Consider the following 19251-nt stretch of genomic DNA (forward strand, 5'->3'; position numbering starts at 1 on the left):
AGAAAAGCATGGACACTCGCAGTAGGTTTACAACTTCACACTATCAATCAAGTAATCAAACCTACCCTGCCAGTCTGCATTGACAGTAGACAAGCTGTACCAAGCACAGCTGCTGGACTATACTTAAATTTTGGGTGCATATGCCATTAAAGAGGTAGAAAACAACATTGAATAACATACAAATGCAGGACTGTCATGGAAGTCAGCAATAACAATGTAACGTAAGCTAGCCAGTTTGTTCGCTACCAAGTAATCAGCAAACTAGTAGCGACTGTTTTGTGCATGTTATAAAGAAAAGGACTGTAATACACTGAAACAACAGAGAGTTTTCATAACCCTCAGTTTGCAGTGTACCTCTGAAAAACCCACCGTTTGGAGCCTTAAACCATTCTATCCCAGCATGAACGTGCAAAACAGAGGTGTGGTAGGGGCAAGGGGGGTATTGGGATCGTGCCTCACAAACTGCATCAAAATGAATGAGAATCAGTCAAACTCCCTGGAAACCACCCCTAGGGGAAGGTTGACATGGCACAAACATAAACCCACAACTCTCACTTACCGAATGCTCTGAAATTATGACAGATGTTTGAGGTTTAAGGCAGTTAAGTTAGGTAGGGGCACTGATGGAGAAAAAGAGGAGTCAAACAGGAATGATGGACCTCACAGTATGCTACCAAATCAAAGAACTGAGGGCCAGAGAGCAGGCGACAGAGATCTGAAGCTGCAGTGTGTACAGGCTAAACAGGAAAGGATGCAGACTTTGTTTCAAACGTGTCAGAAGCTGAAAACATTAAGAGCCCTAAAAATAAACAATATATTGTCAAATATTTTGCTATACTGGCCAGTTGTACTCATAATTACAGGGTGGTCAAGACAGATTTTGTTCAATTTGTACCTGGTTTTGAAATGTAAAATTGAATCTGCACCAAAATCACCTTAAGAGCAGGTTGGTTGACGTGTCCTCAGAACCATCAGGAGCAGAAAAGCTTAAAATTCAGATCCCACAGCAGTTGAAGTTGGTAAACCTAACAATATTTCTTGAATTATAAAAGGTCATGATTGTCTCCATGAGGCAACATACAGCAGGGGGAAGTAATTAGTGTCTTTCAAGGTTATAACAAACTGATATATGAATATTTGTTGTAAAACTCTCACTGGTTATTTCAGGAGTAGATAACAGCAACAATTCTTCTGCCTCCAGCATCATTCAATATTAAACATGGTCGACCTCCTTCTTTCTATGTGATTTCATCCATTCTTGAGTCAAAGTATGATTGTGACCTCTGATACTAAAAGTATGATTACAGGTTTGAGCTCCTGGGTTTCCCGCCTCATCTTCTTTTTCATCAATGTTTCTGTTTGTGTGTGAGTGAATGAGTTCTTACAGTCCCACAGCATCACTCACATATGACTCAAACAGTGATGATGACGACCTTCCATAACCTCTCTGCCGTCTCGTGATGCTTCACACAGGCTAATTGTGCATTAGCCCAATTCTAATTACAAGTTTGATGAATAAGCATCTATTCTGAGATTTCAGTGTGCATAAAAGGCTCAAAATCACACATGCAGCCTTTATTATTTTTGGCTTTATTCAGAATTTTACCATCAACCTCTCTCTGGAGTAACTCTCTATCCACCTGGAAAGATGTCAGGTCAGGCAGCTCAACCTGCGTATCTGACATTTCCTGTAATGAGAATACATTGAACACACTAGCTGTATGTATTTAAAGTGAATATCTTCTTCCACTACAAAAAGAATAAGCAACCGTATCTGGTTTAAACAGGATGTAGATGAATTGCCCTGCGTTCAGTCCTTTAATGGTGAGTTGAGTTTTTACTTGTTGCGCAGGTTTGTTTGGTATCTTATCATGATCAAGGACAAAGGTTGTTTTGGTTGCATAACTTTAACTTACAATGACTATATAACTGCCCTATTGCTAAAGACCAAATTTAGGATTAATTTTCTTATGGACAAACTTAACAGGTCAAACAGGTAACTTAAAAAAAGACCTAAAAATGGAGAGTGAAGAGGATGTCAAGTGTAATTTAGAGACACTCCTTGTACTTTTGTGTTTAAAAGCGGAAAGACGTCTTCAAACATGCAAGAAATATCAGACATATCGTAAGAAAATATGGAGCAAGCAGTGGTTATTAAGAAGACAACACTTACTGTATAAGATGCCAAAATACTAATGTCAGGGACTGTATCTCTCCAGGGGAGCAACTGATGGGTCACTTTGAGGTTTTTGGCAATAGGTGAGTACCAATTAGGCTAGCTTAATCAGGTCACAGTCTGAATGTGAAACACATTTACCGCTAATACTGGACATGCACAAGCTGCGTTGCTATGGGTACCTGTACTGTCAGATCAATTGTCCGTATAAAGGCATGGCAAACACTGATTGCAACAAGGACAGATGGAAATGGCACACCAAAAAAAAACATCTGTGTTTGTTGGAAAATGTTTGATTGGTGTGCCATGGGCTTAGGACAAATAATTAAATGGGTGGTAAGATGTAACTACCCGTGAAGGAATGCACAGAAAGTTTTAAAAATGCCAAATCAGGATAACCAGGGCTAGATCGGACATGTTTAAGTCACAGCCTGTCAGCCGCTCAGTCACCACATTAAGACATTCACTCATCAGTCTGGCTGACAGCTTTGGGTATCCCAGCTGCTTCACTGTCAGCCAGACTATCAGTAACTCTGCAGGCTGCTAATTACCTATGTCATTTAAATGTATCTCTACCGTACTCTTACATACACATAGCCAAATTAGTGTGCAGTAGCTGAGCCAATCTCCATGGTCTGCCAAACATCTCTGCCACAACTAGCAGCAAATCCAAGCCAAGCAATCAAATATAACTTCGGCCAAAAGACAGACGTCTGCCAAGTCACATCCCTGTGCTGAAACATGATAGCACTGCTGCCACTGTTACACCTTTGTTCTAGTTACTGGCACCATGACAGTTTTGACCAGTAAAACTCGAACCAATCCTTACAGACGTCTTTAATTTTCACACATTTCACATACATGTATTTCAGTTAGAGGCATGAATCTTCACTGGCCTCACGATTATATTAGGATTCACCTAATTTAACGATTCCAATGCACAACGGCTCTCCACGTATCTTGATGTATCTTGATATATGGCATCCTCAACATTCTACATTACTGCATCGATGCAGAATCGTCCACGTCAGCATTGCAATGCATCTTAGAACTAAGAAGGTCCACACCTGTAATATAAACTGGTTTTATTCCAAAGAAAAGACGGCAGCTCTTAGGATCTACTGTAAATGGCAGCGTGGTGGAACAGTGACATTGTTGGAAGTCATGAAGTTTGTTATGTTCGGCCCCTCAAGCACCCCTCTGCTGTTACATTCAGACTATTGAATGAGGGAGACAAGAGGGGGCTGAGGCAAATGTCATGGCCGAGCAGAAACCCCTGAGCTGTACATGTGACAGTGGCTTGCCTCTCTAAAGGCCAGTAAAGAACATTGTGCATTAGACCCAAGCAGAAACGTCAACTCTGACTCTCTTCTTTGATGGAGGGGGCAGAGTTGAAGCATACAGGCCTATATGTGTATGGGTTTAAAGCACTTTCATGTGGGGTTGGAATTATCGGAAAAATTTGTGACTGAATGGGAAAAATAAACATGAATGCCCCCTCAAGTCAGAACAACCTGGAAAGTCTGTGCAAATTCTGTTACACAATTCCCGGACTTCATCTACACAGAAACAACAACGAAGGTACATTTTGGTTGATGTCAAGAAACTTTTCATTAATTAAAATATTGTTCATTAATTTTTTGTAATCATTAGATGCTTTCCATGTAGAGTGACCTAGATAGGTTTTGTAAAGTTATTTATTAGCATTAAACGTTATAACAAGTCAGGTAATATTTTGGTTGTCTTCGGGAATGTGCTGGTGCAGCAACAAGTCTGGGACAAAATCACTCTATAACACATGCATCTTCTTCTTAGCGTCCATGTTGTTTCCACATTACAACTTAAACGGTTTTGAAGAAGTCAGAGAATCAACTTCCGAACTCAGAAGGTTTCCCTTGAGCCTAAAAGACAATCACACATGGGATTTTGAAATAGTTCTGCATTTTTTTCCAACCCTAGTTTGACATTATTTGGACAGACAAAATATAGGATTGTTGCTGACAGGCTAGTTGGAAATCCTACAGGACTTCCATGTTATGGAGACAGTTTTTCAACAGTGTATCCCATGGATGTTAGCTACAGATGTTTCTATGGTTACAGGACCACAATGCTTGCACAGGATGCTAAATACAATTGCTTGTCCTGCATCTTCCTGCAGTTTCATCTAGCAGGAACAACAGTACAGTATTCCTTTCAGTTTAGAGAAATTAGGAGAAAATAATTACAATTTCCCAACCAGATTTTAACAAAATAGACTTTACTTTAGTAAGATAATTGTCAGTATTCTGTATATACCAATACGTTTCCATATCTAAAAGAAAAACTAAAAACATGAGCACTTGTGAATTACTTCAGTTTGTGAGTAAATAATCTTAAATCACTCAAATGTTGATGTCTTTGCTAAGCAGATGTGTTTGACCGTGATAATGTGTGATTGATTAAAGGCCTATTTTATGATTATGGCCAGCTTGTGTGACATGATCCACTGTTTAGAAATGCAGCGTCACAAACACAAAATTAGCACAAAAGCAATTATCCACGACATGTGGTCGGAGCTTTCCACCTCGTTGTCTCTATGCCAGGGTAAATGGCAAACCTGCCATTTAGAAATGTATGAACACATTATGCAACACACAGCAGCGCTCATCTTCAACCTCCTGGCGTACCCACCCCTGGGGCACAGTGATTGACATTCATGGGCAAAGTTATGGTCCTGCAATCAATTACTAGTCTCATTACAGGATGAGAGGCCAGAGGTCTTAACGAGGTTCAGCTCATTCCTGTGTTAATCCAGGCAGGTGTGTAAATGCAGGATGAGGAGAGTCCTGGTTCTCAGTTTCAGGCTCGGGCCAGCAAGGGCGAGATTACAGCACTAATCCAATGTTTGTCTGACACCAGCACTGATCCCTTAATCCAGACTGCTGCTGCCTTGCCATCTCCAGCCATCTAGCCTGCCAACAACCCCCTTCAACACCCACAACACACAAACACACACCACAGGATACAGACACCAGCTGTTAGGCTCAGCTGTGTCACAATGCTTGGCAGTGTAGTTTATGTGTGTGTGTGTGGTTAAATAAATGCATATATACATTTATGCATACACAGATGGTCTAAGTGTGAATAGTTGTGAATTGCATCTCACAGTAATACATTAACATCAGTTTTCTGGATTCTAAATTCAAATGCACGATTCATACAAAGGAAAACAGAAAGAGCGACATTAATTAACCACAGCTTCTCTGAAACAATAGCATGGAACTCATCCAATATACAGTTTGTGCTGTACATTAGAGGAGGAACTCTGTGTGGTTTGAGAGGAGGTGGGAGCAAAGGATGAGGAAAGACTTCAATATGCAAAGAGGCCTGACACAAGAAAACCTTCATATTTTGAGCCTGTCAATTTTGGAAAGTAGGTTTTATTTGATGTTGGATTTGGCTTCATTGAATTAAAAAAGACTGTTGGGCCTTGGCAGAGGTATGCGCTCTACTGAGTGCCATTCTTGATTCTAGATCAAACTACTCTACAGTTTAAAATAGCTTATGGTTTAAATTGGCTACATATCAGCATGAAACATTAAAACGCTTCTAACACCTTCAGGCAATAATAATAATTCAATAAGATGAAAAACTCCAAAAGGTGCAACTCAGCATGCAGCGCTCTCAGTTTTGATAATCAAGTGCATTTTGCTGTTATTACTTTGGCTTACTAGTACTCATGAATGCAGGACTTTTACTTGTAATGGGAGACTCTTTCAGTTCACTATGGAGACCCATAAAAACAATAAACAAATTAAGTGCCATTGTTATTTTTGAAAAATCACTTAAGCAATTAAAAGGACAAAAAAAACTTGCCAATTATTTTCGGCCACTCAGTTAATAATACTTAATAATAATATTTTCAGAGTGTTTTGACAGGCTGGTGTTGCTATTCCTACTTTAATAAAGGACTTCTTTTAACACTGGAGACTGCAGAGATGCCTGTTAAGCCATTCACATACCGTACATGTAGAAACACATGAGGGCATTTCCTGCATTATGTCTAATAATCCTGTGCAACTTTCAATAGTAGCATGTCTGGAAGTGAATCATGGGATTCATGAGGAATGTACAACAAAGGGGAGTTCGCCCGGTGAGGCTGGCGGCAGTGTGCGGGCTGTAAACTGGCTCTGCTGACTCTCAGGGCTCTGGTGGTAATGTGTGCAGCCAGCAGCAGGGGGAAGTCTTTGTAGTTCCCTGCAGGTATGAAGAGAACCGGTCTCTAATTCCTGTGGATCTCACCGAGGAGCTTCCAGCATCTGGGCGGCATATGTGAGTGTCCTGGTGGATCTGAATGTCTTCAGATATTTCCCAGCCCTCAACAACTTCACCACGTGACATAGTCATCCTTGTTCAAAAAGCATTTTTCTATATGTATTTTCCACTTTCACGTTAACACTAAACCACATTTGTGCAACATGACCCAGAAGTAATGGTAGGTATCATGGGTCATATGCAGACACAAAAGATGAATCTGGGCCCCTAACAACAATTCAAACCTCACACCTAAACTTTAAAACTTCTCAGAACTCTTCTGTCTTTACAGACCAAATGACGAATTGATTAATCGTTAATATAATCGGAAGTTGCAGCCACTAAATGTGTATGTGCCACTTTGGTCATGATAAGCCAGCTGGAGCAGAGGCGTGACACCACGTAGGGCATCTTGTGGACCTTCCAAGTCTAAATTTCCGCCTGAAATATGGTTCAAAACCAGTTGAGCATTAAATGTAGCGAAGACAATTCTGGAGAAAGTTAGTTGATTATTGAATCTCATTCCCAGGTCATCAAATACTGACGCTTTCAGGCAGGATACCAACTCAGAGCGTTGGTATTTGACTGTTTGGCAATGAGACTCAACAATCAACCATCTTTCTTCAGAATCGCTTTCAGTATAAAATAGAATATCAGTTGATGCCAGGCACAAAATATATTCAACATGTGCATCTACAACACCCCAGAGGAACTCACACCTCCCCCACTCTGCTCCTCCATCTCCAGGCTGGCAAACCTTGCAGTGAGAAATGCCCGCTGACACTTTCCATGCTGTCTCATCAAACAGGTAATTAAAAACAGCCTCCACGGGTCGGTGGTTTGAGCTGGTGTTATATACACACTATGTAGGTGGCCCCCAAACAGTGCAAACCGCAGCTTTCCATTCAGTAAGCCGACAGAGACAACAGCCACTGAGGCTAAAAAATACAGTCTGTGGTCTGCAGTGAAGGTGACATGTCGCCAGTGTGGAATTACCACGGTCAAACCTGTGGGCTGGAGAAACTGGACCAGTTATTCCTTTGTGGGGCTAAGCAAACACTTGCAGAATGGCAGAGCAACAAGGATAACAACACTCCATTATAGTATAGGAGGTTTTCATTAAAAGGAGAGCCTTTCACATGGAAATGACTTGCCATAAAACACTACATTACTTTCAGGTTTGGAGTAAAAGCCTCCATGCAAAGAGGATTGAAATGTGAATTAGTTCTCCGTCTCTCTCTGCACAGAATCAGATCAATATTTCCACCCAGCAGCAACCCAGACAGTGTGTTGACAGCGAGGCTAAATTAATGCAAACGTGAAGATGAAAAGATGTAAAGATGAAAATCTGTTTTTAAATGACTCGCCTGGTGGAATTTTTTTTCTTTTTCCCAAAAGAAAGTGTCAGCGGCAGGCTAAAATTAACCCAAGGTGCTGTGTGTCAATCTGTTATTCTGTCAGTTTCCAGATGCTCCCCTCCCTCAAACCCTCCTCTCCATCAAAACACCACTCCTGGGTGGATGGGAGGTTATCGGCAGCGTCTGATCTCCTCACACTGGCCCTGCAGCAGAACCACAGCAAAACAGAGCCAAGCAACTGATCAGCACTGCAGGAGTGTGTGATGACGCACGTGAGGGTGTGCTCAGCAGTGAACACCTCCGGCTTTTGTATGCACGTTCTGTTATTATTGAATGTCCCTATTAACAGCAGCAGTGTTTTGTTTGCATGCAGTGAAGGAGTCTGCAGATGTGTGCTGAGGCTTTATCAGTATCTCTGTGTTTGTTTGTGAAGGCGGCTACATCTGAAAACACATTTTTTTCTTCTTTTAATACACACTAAATTGTTTTGGGTTTTTTTCAGAAAGAAAAACTAGACTCTGCAGTCAGACACGGTCAGATACTGTATAGTTAAGTTGAGAAAACTTTGTTTCCTCTAACCCACTCTATCATCACCAATACTGAATTTTAACATAGCACACAATTGAGCTACTGTCATTAACCTACTTATGTTAGGTTTAAAATAGGGATCTGTTTTATATGTGTATGACAGGACAGAATGGAGGCTTGACCAGGTGGGAATAAGCAAAATAACTGTGTCGTGTCCACCCGCTCTTCTGTTTTCCTTTAGTTTTGGCAGTTTTTCAGTTTGGACTGAGTTTTTTGTTTGTTTGTTTGTTTATTTGAACAACCTTCTATCTTGGACTCACATCTTTTCCACATGTAAACACCATTTCCAGATTTAACTGAATTTATCTGGACATATTGAGTGTGTGAGTTATCGTATCAAGTAAGAAAACACTAACTGCTTTCACTGCCTACCCGCTCCTCCCTTTGTAAACCATCGGAGCCCCATAATGGCCCCCCACCAGGGACAGTTTATTTTGCACCCCTTACGGGATCATACAGAGCACGTCCTCCCCGTGTTCATCTCCCCATCACCTCCATCGAAATCCTCATCCACCCCTCTGGCCTGACTGGTTCCGTCCCTCTGGGGGGATGCTCACCTGTCACCATTAATGAGGGCTTCCTCGCTCAGGAAAGGGGAAGTGGGAGGGCTGGGAGGTACTGAAAGGGGGAGGGTAAGGACGGGAGGTAGTGCTGGGATGTGAGGCCCTGACAGCCCTTCCCCTGTGATGGATGACGAATGGGAGATTATTAAAGATAGAAGCAGGGTGATTTCTGCAGGGAATCGTGCATCATTGAGCTCTTGTAAATACTTAGCGATGTGCTTTTAACTATAAAATTCCTTGAATGCATGAGCCTTTCTGAAGAGCGCCACAAGCAGAAAAAGATACAAGACCTACAGAGGAATCCATGTCAAGCTACTGCTGTTGGTTTAAATCACAAGAGCTGAGTGCAATCTGAAGTTGTCACCTTGTGCTTTGGGAACCTGTGATACGAAATAATTGAAAATTTAGTCAATAATGACTATACTCATCTATGAAGCACTTCTGATTTACTTGTACATTACGAAGCATTCAAACCCCTCAGGCCATCTAGGTCAGGCTCAGCTAGGCTGTTCAGACCTAGTATCAATGTGTCGTGAGTGATCCGATCACAAGTGGACAGTTCAAAGTACAGGTGTGAACACCTCCAAGACGCATTGGGGATGCATTTGAGATCCGATCACTCAGACCACATGTGGATGTGCAGTGTGTACGAACAGGTGTCCATGGCATTGGTGGACTCAGGTGGTGCCATCATGTTGGAAAAAACGCCCCTGGAAAATGCCCTCCTGGGTGCCCCTATCGTGGACAAAATATGATAAAGTGCCCTCTAGGGTGCCCTTCCAGTGCCCTTTCTGCATGCTGGTGCCCTGCCGCATAAAGCTGGTGGCTTTTTTATTTTTTTGCCCCTGCCCCTCAAACATCTTGAGTCTGCCACTGATCCTGGGCCACACTGAAGGACCACCCAACTGATGTCCTCCATCACAGGGCTCTGTGTAAAAAATTAAGGTTTTTCATGAATCAATGTGTAAAAAAGGGGGAAAAAATTATCATTTGAAACCTGTAGCTTCCTCTGTGCAAGGACTAGGACATCCTCCCCTTTGATCATAATTATAAAACTTTCTTCTTTTCTTTCTTTCTTTCTTAAATCATATGGACTCTTTTTTGTACTTGTTGCAATAATTCTTTCTTCTGGGGCAAAAACTACAACACATGATGTCCCAACATTTTAGCTGTAAATAAATATTTCTTTTGGGCATCAATCATTGCGTTGCTTCCTCTAGAAAAGGGTTGCTGCCTTGCCAATATCCTAGCTATAATATTAGCAGATGCATACTTTCAGAGTTCAGAGAATGTGATGGATTGGAAGTCAAAAAGGCAGAGGCTGGAGATGCACACTGTTTACTATGAAGATTTGCTGTGCCTGGCCTGTCAACCCCTTCTCTTCAATTTGCTTGTTAACTCGCTGAAAGAAAATATCCAGGCATGTCTGTGGGCATTTGGTGCTGGTAAGCCGCTTCCAATTTAAAGTTACTGTACTGGATTGCAATTATCCTCCTCGTCCAAGTCTTCTTTGTTGCAGTGAGGTCAGGAGTGTGTTGTGTATACTCGGCTCCAGCAAGTACAAGAACTGAAACTAAACGGATGAACAATAATGTATTGCAGGCAGCACGAGTCTCACTCCCAAATTATTGCAGACGTGCAGTGCCATACCCTGAGGTGTACCACCTGCTCTACGACCCCCCACCACCAGCCACCCACCTCGCACACACCCAGAGAGTGCTCAAGGGCACGAAAGAAGAACAGCATACCGGGGACGCAGTTTAACATCGAGATGGGTCACACACAATGAAGCCCTGAGGAGAGCTGTAACAGCGCATCACGACAAAGAGACACACACAGACACACACTGACAACAGCCCACGCATGGATCTCACCACTGAGTGCACTGAGCACAGCTGGAGATGATATGTGCCTACGTGTCAGTGATGAAAACCAACAATTAACTTCACGAGAGAATACGCTGTCAGGCTGTCAAATGAAGGGTAAAGGAGAGACAGACAGATAAGGAAAGAGAAACAGGCACAAGCATCCCCCATGTTGCTATAACTCACATTGCATTATTTAAAATACATCATCCAAGGAAGAGCCAGGAGAAGCAGGGTTATCAATTAAAGATTTTAATTCAATTCCTTTTGGATAACTAAAACTAAGATATTACTACTCAAAATCCAGATAGATTTAAGGAAGCCAGTGAGAGTTCATCTCAGTTCACTACCAACTCCTACTGGATGAAAGGAACACCTGGGACAACATTACCCTCCAGCATATTACACCCTCCAGGTAAAGTTCGTTGCTGGCAGGTGAAAAGAAGCTGAGGTAGAAGATGTCTGTCTTCAGAGTTTGCAGAGACAAGTGTGGTAGTGCACGGGGAACTGGATATGAGAAAATCGCAAAAAAACTTCCAGTACAACGACTGCTAAGTATATGTGGATGTAACATCACATCAGTCATATTTGACCAGGTATCCGAACACAAAATGAGCCCAAAGATTTTAGATGTTTTAACTGTTTAATTGGGAATGACCTGCCACCTGACATTCACACAGCAAGTGTCTCTCTGCATTAACCTCACACTTTATCAAAACCTTCCTGCAACCTGTGAGGGGGCAAGGAGGGTGATCTTCTCCTCTCCTCTCTAAACACACCCTCCGTTATTCACCAAGACCCCTTTGTCTTTGCTCTTAAAGGTCAGGTCAGCTGTGGAAGGTGATTGGTCTCCATTTTAATCACTCTCTTTGTCTCGTTGGTGCTGAAAAGCCTGAACCACAGCCCAATACCACATGCTGATTTATACAAACAAAAAAGATCTCTTTGCTATGACTTTATCAGGACAGAACCAGAAGACACTTCAGATTTCTTCTTCCTATGTGTGTGGCAGGAAATACAGTTTTGAAAAGCAAGCATAGAGCAAGGTTTGCTGCGAGACGGAGGCATTCTTTATCTTAGACCAACAGATTAATTGAGTCTCCTATGCATCTGCAGAGTCTGAGGACTGACTTGAAAAAGGAAGAAAGGAGAAAATGATTTGATTCCATCAGACCCGTGATGGCTGCACCTCTGCATTCCAGCCTGATACAAAGACTCGGCCTCAATCGCGGGGCAGTGCCATCATCTGCCCTCTGCCGAACAACAGACACACATAAAGAGATCATATAATAAATATATAATGGAGCAGCAGTCAGTGCAGTCAGGCAGGCTGGCTGGCAGAACGTGAGTGAGGGCTGAGGTTTTTTTTTTTCCTTTCTCTTTTTTTACGATGCTTGTTTTATAATTCATAAAGAGGATGAGGTTTCCAGGATGCCGGGCTCGTTGTTGGCTGGAGTCCCGTAGCTGCTCCATTCATTCACTCCCTCACATACAACACACACTGCGACTGAAAGTGTGTATCTGCCGGGATATGTCTGAGTAGCAGATCCAGTTTTCTGCATGGGCAACGACTGGTGCAGTGGCTTCACTGTTTGAAATGATGCAACACCACAAGGCTTGAAAGGACTTTTGCCAAAAGTGCCTAAGTGTGTCTGTCATAAAAAATAGGCAGTAAAAAGAAACTCCAAATCAATGCTGTGACTCTGTGCGATCTTCCACAGCGGTGATAAAAGCCTGAGTTCAATAGCTCATGTCACCACGTTATGGGGCCTAACACAGACGCCGGCCTCTGCGTTTTAATATTTTATTAGTCTCATCCGCTATCTCTGCCAATCAGTCGATATCCTGACAGAGAGAGAGCAGAGACTGTGACAGCGCCTGGCGTCAATCATTTTTACAGTCTGGGTCAGGAAAGTGTAATCCAACAGATGCTAGGCTCACAGGAGCTCTGGCAGCACTCCACAACTGAGCTCTGCTGTTCAGGTGAGAGTAGGACTCAGCGTCCATGTTAACAGGTTATACCGTTCACACTGGATGGCTGTGATGCATGCATCCAGTGTGCCCAGCCTGTAAAAGAGGGCAGGAGAAAATTAAAAAGAAGAAGAAGAGAAACCAAAGAGCTGTGGTTGTACCTACAAGTCACAGACAGGAGTTAGTGTTGTTTGCAACAGGTCTGCAGAGAGTTTGGTGCCAATTTACGCACAAATGTTGTCTGTTTGGTTTTCTGACACAGCAGCATGAGGAAACAGCATCCGTCTGTAGCTGTGTCTGAGTAGAGCAGCAAAGATGAATTGATTAGTTGTCAACTAATACTTTAATAGCCAACATTCTGATAATAGTTTAATGGCTTTGAGTCATTTTTTTCAGAAAGGAAAAGAAAAATGTATCTGATTATCAGGTTTCTTTATTCCTATACGACGGTTAACTAAATATCTTTGGGTTGTGGACAAAACAAAACATTTCAGGACGTCATCTTTGGCTTCGGGGAAACTCTGATCAACATTTTCACCATCTTCTGACATTTTATAGACCAAACAACTAATCAAGAAAATAATCGACAACAAAATTTATCTTAGTTGCAGTCCTACCTCTGTCCTCTATTTCTAACCTCCAGTGCTTCCATTCTGTGTCTATTTTGAGCATCAGACTATCATCACCTACAATATAGTAATGATAGCATGTAAATACAATGTGTTCAACTTGGCCTTCCCACCAGCACAATAACAAACAAAAACATAATGAATCACTAAATTATTAAAGACAGAAAATCCCAAACAAGGATTGCCACAAAAATGTAATCAAGATTTTCCAACCAAAACTCGAGCAAACCCATTAAGCTGACAGCCTTATTTAGACCTTTCACAAAGCAATGGAAAGACGATAGACAAAACATAACCAGAAAGATGTACAAACATAATAGAGAAGAAAATGTTTTGCTATCACACAGACAGAAGCATGCTAGCGCCAACACGTAGGTACGGTTATGGCTTATGAATTTCAATATGTGGAAAATTTCCAGTTATTAGATAAACCTGTTCAGCTCCAGGCATCTGGTGTGTGAGTGTGTGAGGCTGAGCGGTGGAGTGGGAGGACGTAGAAGCGAAACCTTCGCAGGTGAGAGAAGAGTGAGGAAGAAAAAGAACAGAACAGACAGAAAGAGAAAGGAAAGTGATAATGAGAGGATGCAGAAGCTCCCTTCACTTGCTACAATGCTGTGAAATGGCCCAAAACATGAACGTGAAAATATTTAAAACGCAGTATTTCAGGCCAACATTGCATTTGAGACTTCATCTGTAATTATTTACCAGGACTTTTATGGTGGGTCAACTTGTTATCAAGCAGTGTTGTTCAGTGTTGTTTTTACCTTTGCCTATCACTGTTTACATCAGTACTAATACTTTGTTCATCTATAGGAAAATATACACATCAACAGTTTGTGAGATACTACATAAGTAGTATACCAATGAATACTCAAAAATGTAAAAAAAAAAATAAAAACCCCATCATAATGACATTCAAAGTGATAACAGATGCCAGTTGTCTCCTAGCTGTAACCTGTGATGTGTTTTGAAGTTTTAATTCTGACTACTGGTCAAATGTGACAGTGTTCATTTACAATGGACAACTAACTACCTGAAAATAATGTGATGAAATTAGTGAAAGGTTTTAGCCAAGAGAAAGATTCACCACTTTCAAAAAGAATTGTTCAAATGTCATTCAAACACATTTGTGTCTTTGGCAGTTTGCCCAAATCATAACGTTAATTAACTCCTGTACTAGATGATACACTTAAAGTGATGATAGTCATTTCAGTAATCAGATTAGATGACACTGTTAATAATCACAGCTCTCCACTTCTCACAGCTCTCATAATTGGGAAATTGTTCTCTTTTTAAATCACACTCTACCAGCTTTATTTATGTCCAAGGGTGTATTCACAACTAGCTCGTTTGAAGGGTTTCAACTCCAGGTTGGTTTGGGCTAATGCGACACACAGCAATTGCACTCAGATGAGGGGCAAAACAAGCCCTACTCGAACTCTGTAGTGGTTTGTTTGCAGATGACAATACCAACAGCTATCTAATCAAGTTTACTTGATGCGTCGTCTGAAGTCAAATGTGTGTGGTGGTATGCACCCATCAGAGCCCATCTACGTCATCGATCTCTCAAGGGGGGAACAGTTTTTATGAAGATGCATCAGGACATCGTTTTCTCAAGGCAGTCCAGATTCTTTCTGGAACTGCATATTTTGTTCATTAAATAAATGCTTGTATATTTAACACATTACTGCAATGGAAACAATTAGAAATACGTGCTGCTGGTGGTCCATAATGAAGAGGATAAAAAAAGAAAGAAGAAGAGTGGAAGTGAATTAAGGTTAATCTTCCGTGTACTATGTCTGACCAATGAGACAACAGCTTTTGGATCATTTTGTTGCAATAATTGTATCAAATGTGTTCCTGAATCGCAACAAAGCAAATGAACTACAAGTCTGAAAACACCTTAATTATCCTTTTTACTTCCAGTACCTCACCCTCCATCCACCTTCACCCTCCCTTTGTACAGGCAATCCCTGCAAAGATGTCCCACTCCCCCCTCACGTTCCTGGAATGGCACAAGGGAAAAAGATGCTGAATAATAACAGTCTTCTAATAAGTCGCAAAGGATAGTAGATACTATTAGTAGTACAGCAATTAAGTCGATTTCCCAATCATGGACTTTAATTAAGTATTGGCTATTGACAAGTTGTGTCATCGATATACAATGTGAGGAGAGCTCTTCTGTGAATGCAACTCATTTCATCATTAGTGTGTTTTCAGTGTTAGATAACCGAGTCTTGTGGTCCCATTTAAGACAGTTAATAGTTTTACTATTTGACCAAAATTACGAAAATATTTAACTTACTATGATATAAAGCAAACAAAATTCAAGATTGTGAAGCAAATTTTAAGATTGTGGCTTTCCAAATGTGTTTTCCCATTCAACCATAACCATAAAAGCCACTGAGTCGGCCTTACACAGGATATAGGATAGGAAATAGATTAAAGGCGATTTCCATTAACCACCATCACCAATTTTAATAAACTACTGGCCAGAGTGAACCGTCCTAAATGAGCAGTCAAGACGAGGATGATAGTAAGACACGAGACAGAAAGAGCTTTTGTATGCAGAGCAGGAGAGGAAGAAAAAACGGGAAATTCATTTTGCTCTCTTTGTCTCCGACCAAAGATTACCTTGATGCTGTCTGTACCAGCAGTCCGTGTGTAGAATATTGATTGGATTTACCCTAACTCACCTCCTCTCATTACCTGAGCACACAGGGATGCAGAAGTCAGTCTAATATTTGGAGTGTGTACACCAGTCATTTTACCCCTGCAGTGTGGAGTTGATTGCCTGATAAACAGCATGTCTCAAGCGCAGCAATCGATAGAAGTTAACTAGAGAAAACCTCCAGGTTGTGGCTGCAGCACAGGAAGAGGAAACTAAGTGAAGAGACAAGAAAGAGAAAAAGAAGAAAGGCAGCAGAAAAAACCTGTATACCACACAGGGCAACTACTTCAAACTTCTCTCGCATCTCTTTTCCACATATTTTCCCCCCTAAGCTGGTCAAGTAAAATGAATTATTGAGTGTTCTTCATAAACTGCAAGGCTTCGGTGACTTTTCTATGACTTTCAACAAGTCTGTGTGCTCCTTCCTGTTTTGGTAATTTTGTTTTTCAGCTCAGGAAGTTTCTATCAGGGTAAACCATCTGTTTTCTACCAAGGAAACCAAAATGCTAAAAAATAACCCACCATATGAAAAAGGGAATACTGACATCCTTCCTAATAAACAAAAAAGTTACATTACAAACCTGATTCCCAAAAATATAGTAAGGATAAAACAAATAAAAAAGAATGTGATGATTTGCAAATCCCTTTGACATATACTCAATTGTAAACAGTACAAAGACAATATATTAATTTTCTTAACAAGTTGGGACAGGAGCAACAAAAGACTGGGAAGTTGTGGAAAAAACGTCTGTTTGGAACAATCCACAGGTAAACTGGAGCATCCTCAAAAAAGGCTCAGGCGTTCACAGGCAAGGATGGGCCAAGGTTCATTTTGTAAACCGTGATTTTATAAAAGATATTACTACATGGACTCAGGAACACTTTTTGTCAGTGTGAAACTACTGGATATTTTTGACAAGGGACCAAGGCTTTATAACAGTGTTGTAAGCGTGACAGCACTGGATATATTTAAGGAGTGTTTGTTGGGTGTTTTTAAGGAAGGACATTTCCAGCCATGTTTGTGGCGACAAAACACACACTTTAAGCCAAAACCATGATGCTTTCCTAACCGTGAAAAACGTGTTTCTGTGCCTCAGCGTTTCTGACAAAAAAGAAATTCAACCTAAACAAATGTAAAGTTGTAACATAAAGAAACGTAAAGCTTGAACTTATGTGTGGTTTGTAGACACGTACTTAGCTAACATTTATTTTTGCAATTGGGTTGTGTATCTTAACCAAAAAAATACTAAAATGACAATACCTAAAGATTTAAATATGAGCACTGTCCCTTACTGCCTTGGCTTTGACTGATGTTCAATTCTAGTGTCTCCTTAGAAGAAAATATTATACTGACCCATCATTACCTGTGAGTTAAAAATACAAATCAAAAGATTCAAAACAACGTAACAGGAGCCCTTTTTTTTCACTCAGACATTTATGGAGGCTTCTAAGTAACCTGAGAGGAAAAGAAAATACTCGAAATATTCTGCCTAATGAGGATGTTGCTGCATGTACAAGGTAACAGTTGAAGGTGAAGAGCATCTCTCATCGCTAATCAGCTCAGAGCCTCTCACCTAAAATATGATGGAGCACATTGAGCCTCTACGGAATCACTTAAATTATAACTGCAAAATGGTAAAAAGGTACGAATGTTGGGGAGAAACTGTGATTTTTGACAGACACAGGACATAGTATATTCTATTGAATTGTAAATATATAATAGTCCATGACTTCCCAAAAATCAGGTTAAATTCCTCTTTGTCACTAATCTGTACATCTAGCTGAATTCTCTGAATCTTCCAAAAACAACACGAGCAGTGGAAAACTGTTAAGAGCAATAAAAGAATGCAAAATGAGAGATGAAAAATAAAATACGATTTCAAGATACAATGGTCAAAATGCTCTGCACGTACACTCATGCATACTGATTCTTTTTAGTGTCTAACCAACACTATCAGCGTCTGGATCTGCCTTCAGCTTCATCTCCCTTCCACATTCTTCTCCTTACACCAGCTCTCTGGAGAATTTGGGTGAGATGGCATTAAGAGTGTGTTGATATTCTGCAGAGGTTGCAGCGTCTGGGTCTTCACAATAACCCAGGGGGGGAGGAAAGACGACAAAGAGATGAGAAAAAAAGAAAGGAGAGGAAAAGAAGTGAGGTAGAATGGGGAAATGTGTGCCTAGAGTTTACACAGCGAGTCCATTGTGTATTCAGGAGTGTGACTGTTTCATTTTTAGAGCTCTCTGGTGTATTTTCAGAACAAAGCCCAGCGCTTCTCTGCAGGCAGGAGACGCAGGTCCTCCACTTTATGCAGGTCTTCTGCTGAGGATGAATGAAGGCCGGTGAAGGACTCCTCTCAGATGAGGTCTGGTCCAGTGTGGCCTCCCTTCCTCCTCTGCACAGACACAGAGCCACTTCAGAGGCAAACACACCACTTCAGAATAGAGGAAAGTTTGCACAGATTTAAAAGTGCTCGCTCAAAAATTTCATCAGAGGGTGAAAGCATGAATGAGATCTGCTTAATGCCACTCCACAAAGATTGCTCAACAATAAGAACGTTGTTTAAATATCTGGAACATTAAATTAAATTATCATACATAACAGCATGTTCACCAAAGCCAAACTACATCTGACACACACTCAGCAGGGTTGTGAAGCCAAAAGTCAACTGTGCGCCTCTAACTTACTAACATAGTGATGTTACGTCATGTACATTACTAAACCTATGTTGTAACGGAAGTTACAGAGGTAATGTAGTTATTTTAACAGAAACCTCAATGTTTTTCGAAGCCTAACCAAGTAGTTTTTATGCCTAAACCTAACCAAACTGTGACCATATGTAATGTAATGTAATGCTACAGTGGTGTTGTTGTTTTGGGACAGGTGATATATGTTGCTGAAAATGGATTTGCATTTCTAGAGCTTTTCCAGTCTACTGAGCACTCAAAGCATTACACAACACTTGTCACATTCACCCATTCACACACACATTCATACACTGATGGCAGAGGTTGCCATGCAAGGTGCCGACGTGCTCATCAGCAATAGACCTATTCAGTCTTTTAGTTATGAGGATGTGTTGGGATTAACCATAACACTAAAAAGCCTATTCATCAAGCCTATTTGGTGCCAAATA

Source organism: Pagrus major, chromosome 4 (assembly GCF_040436345.1).
Source record: "Pagrus major chromosome 4, Pma_NU_1.0".
Classification (NCBI taxonomy): domain Eukaryota; kingdom Metazoa; phylum Chordata; class Actinopteri; order Spariformes; family Sparidae; genus Pagrus; species Pagrus major.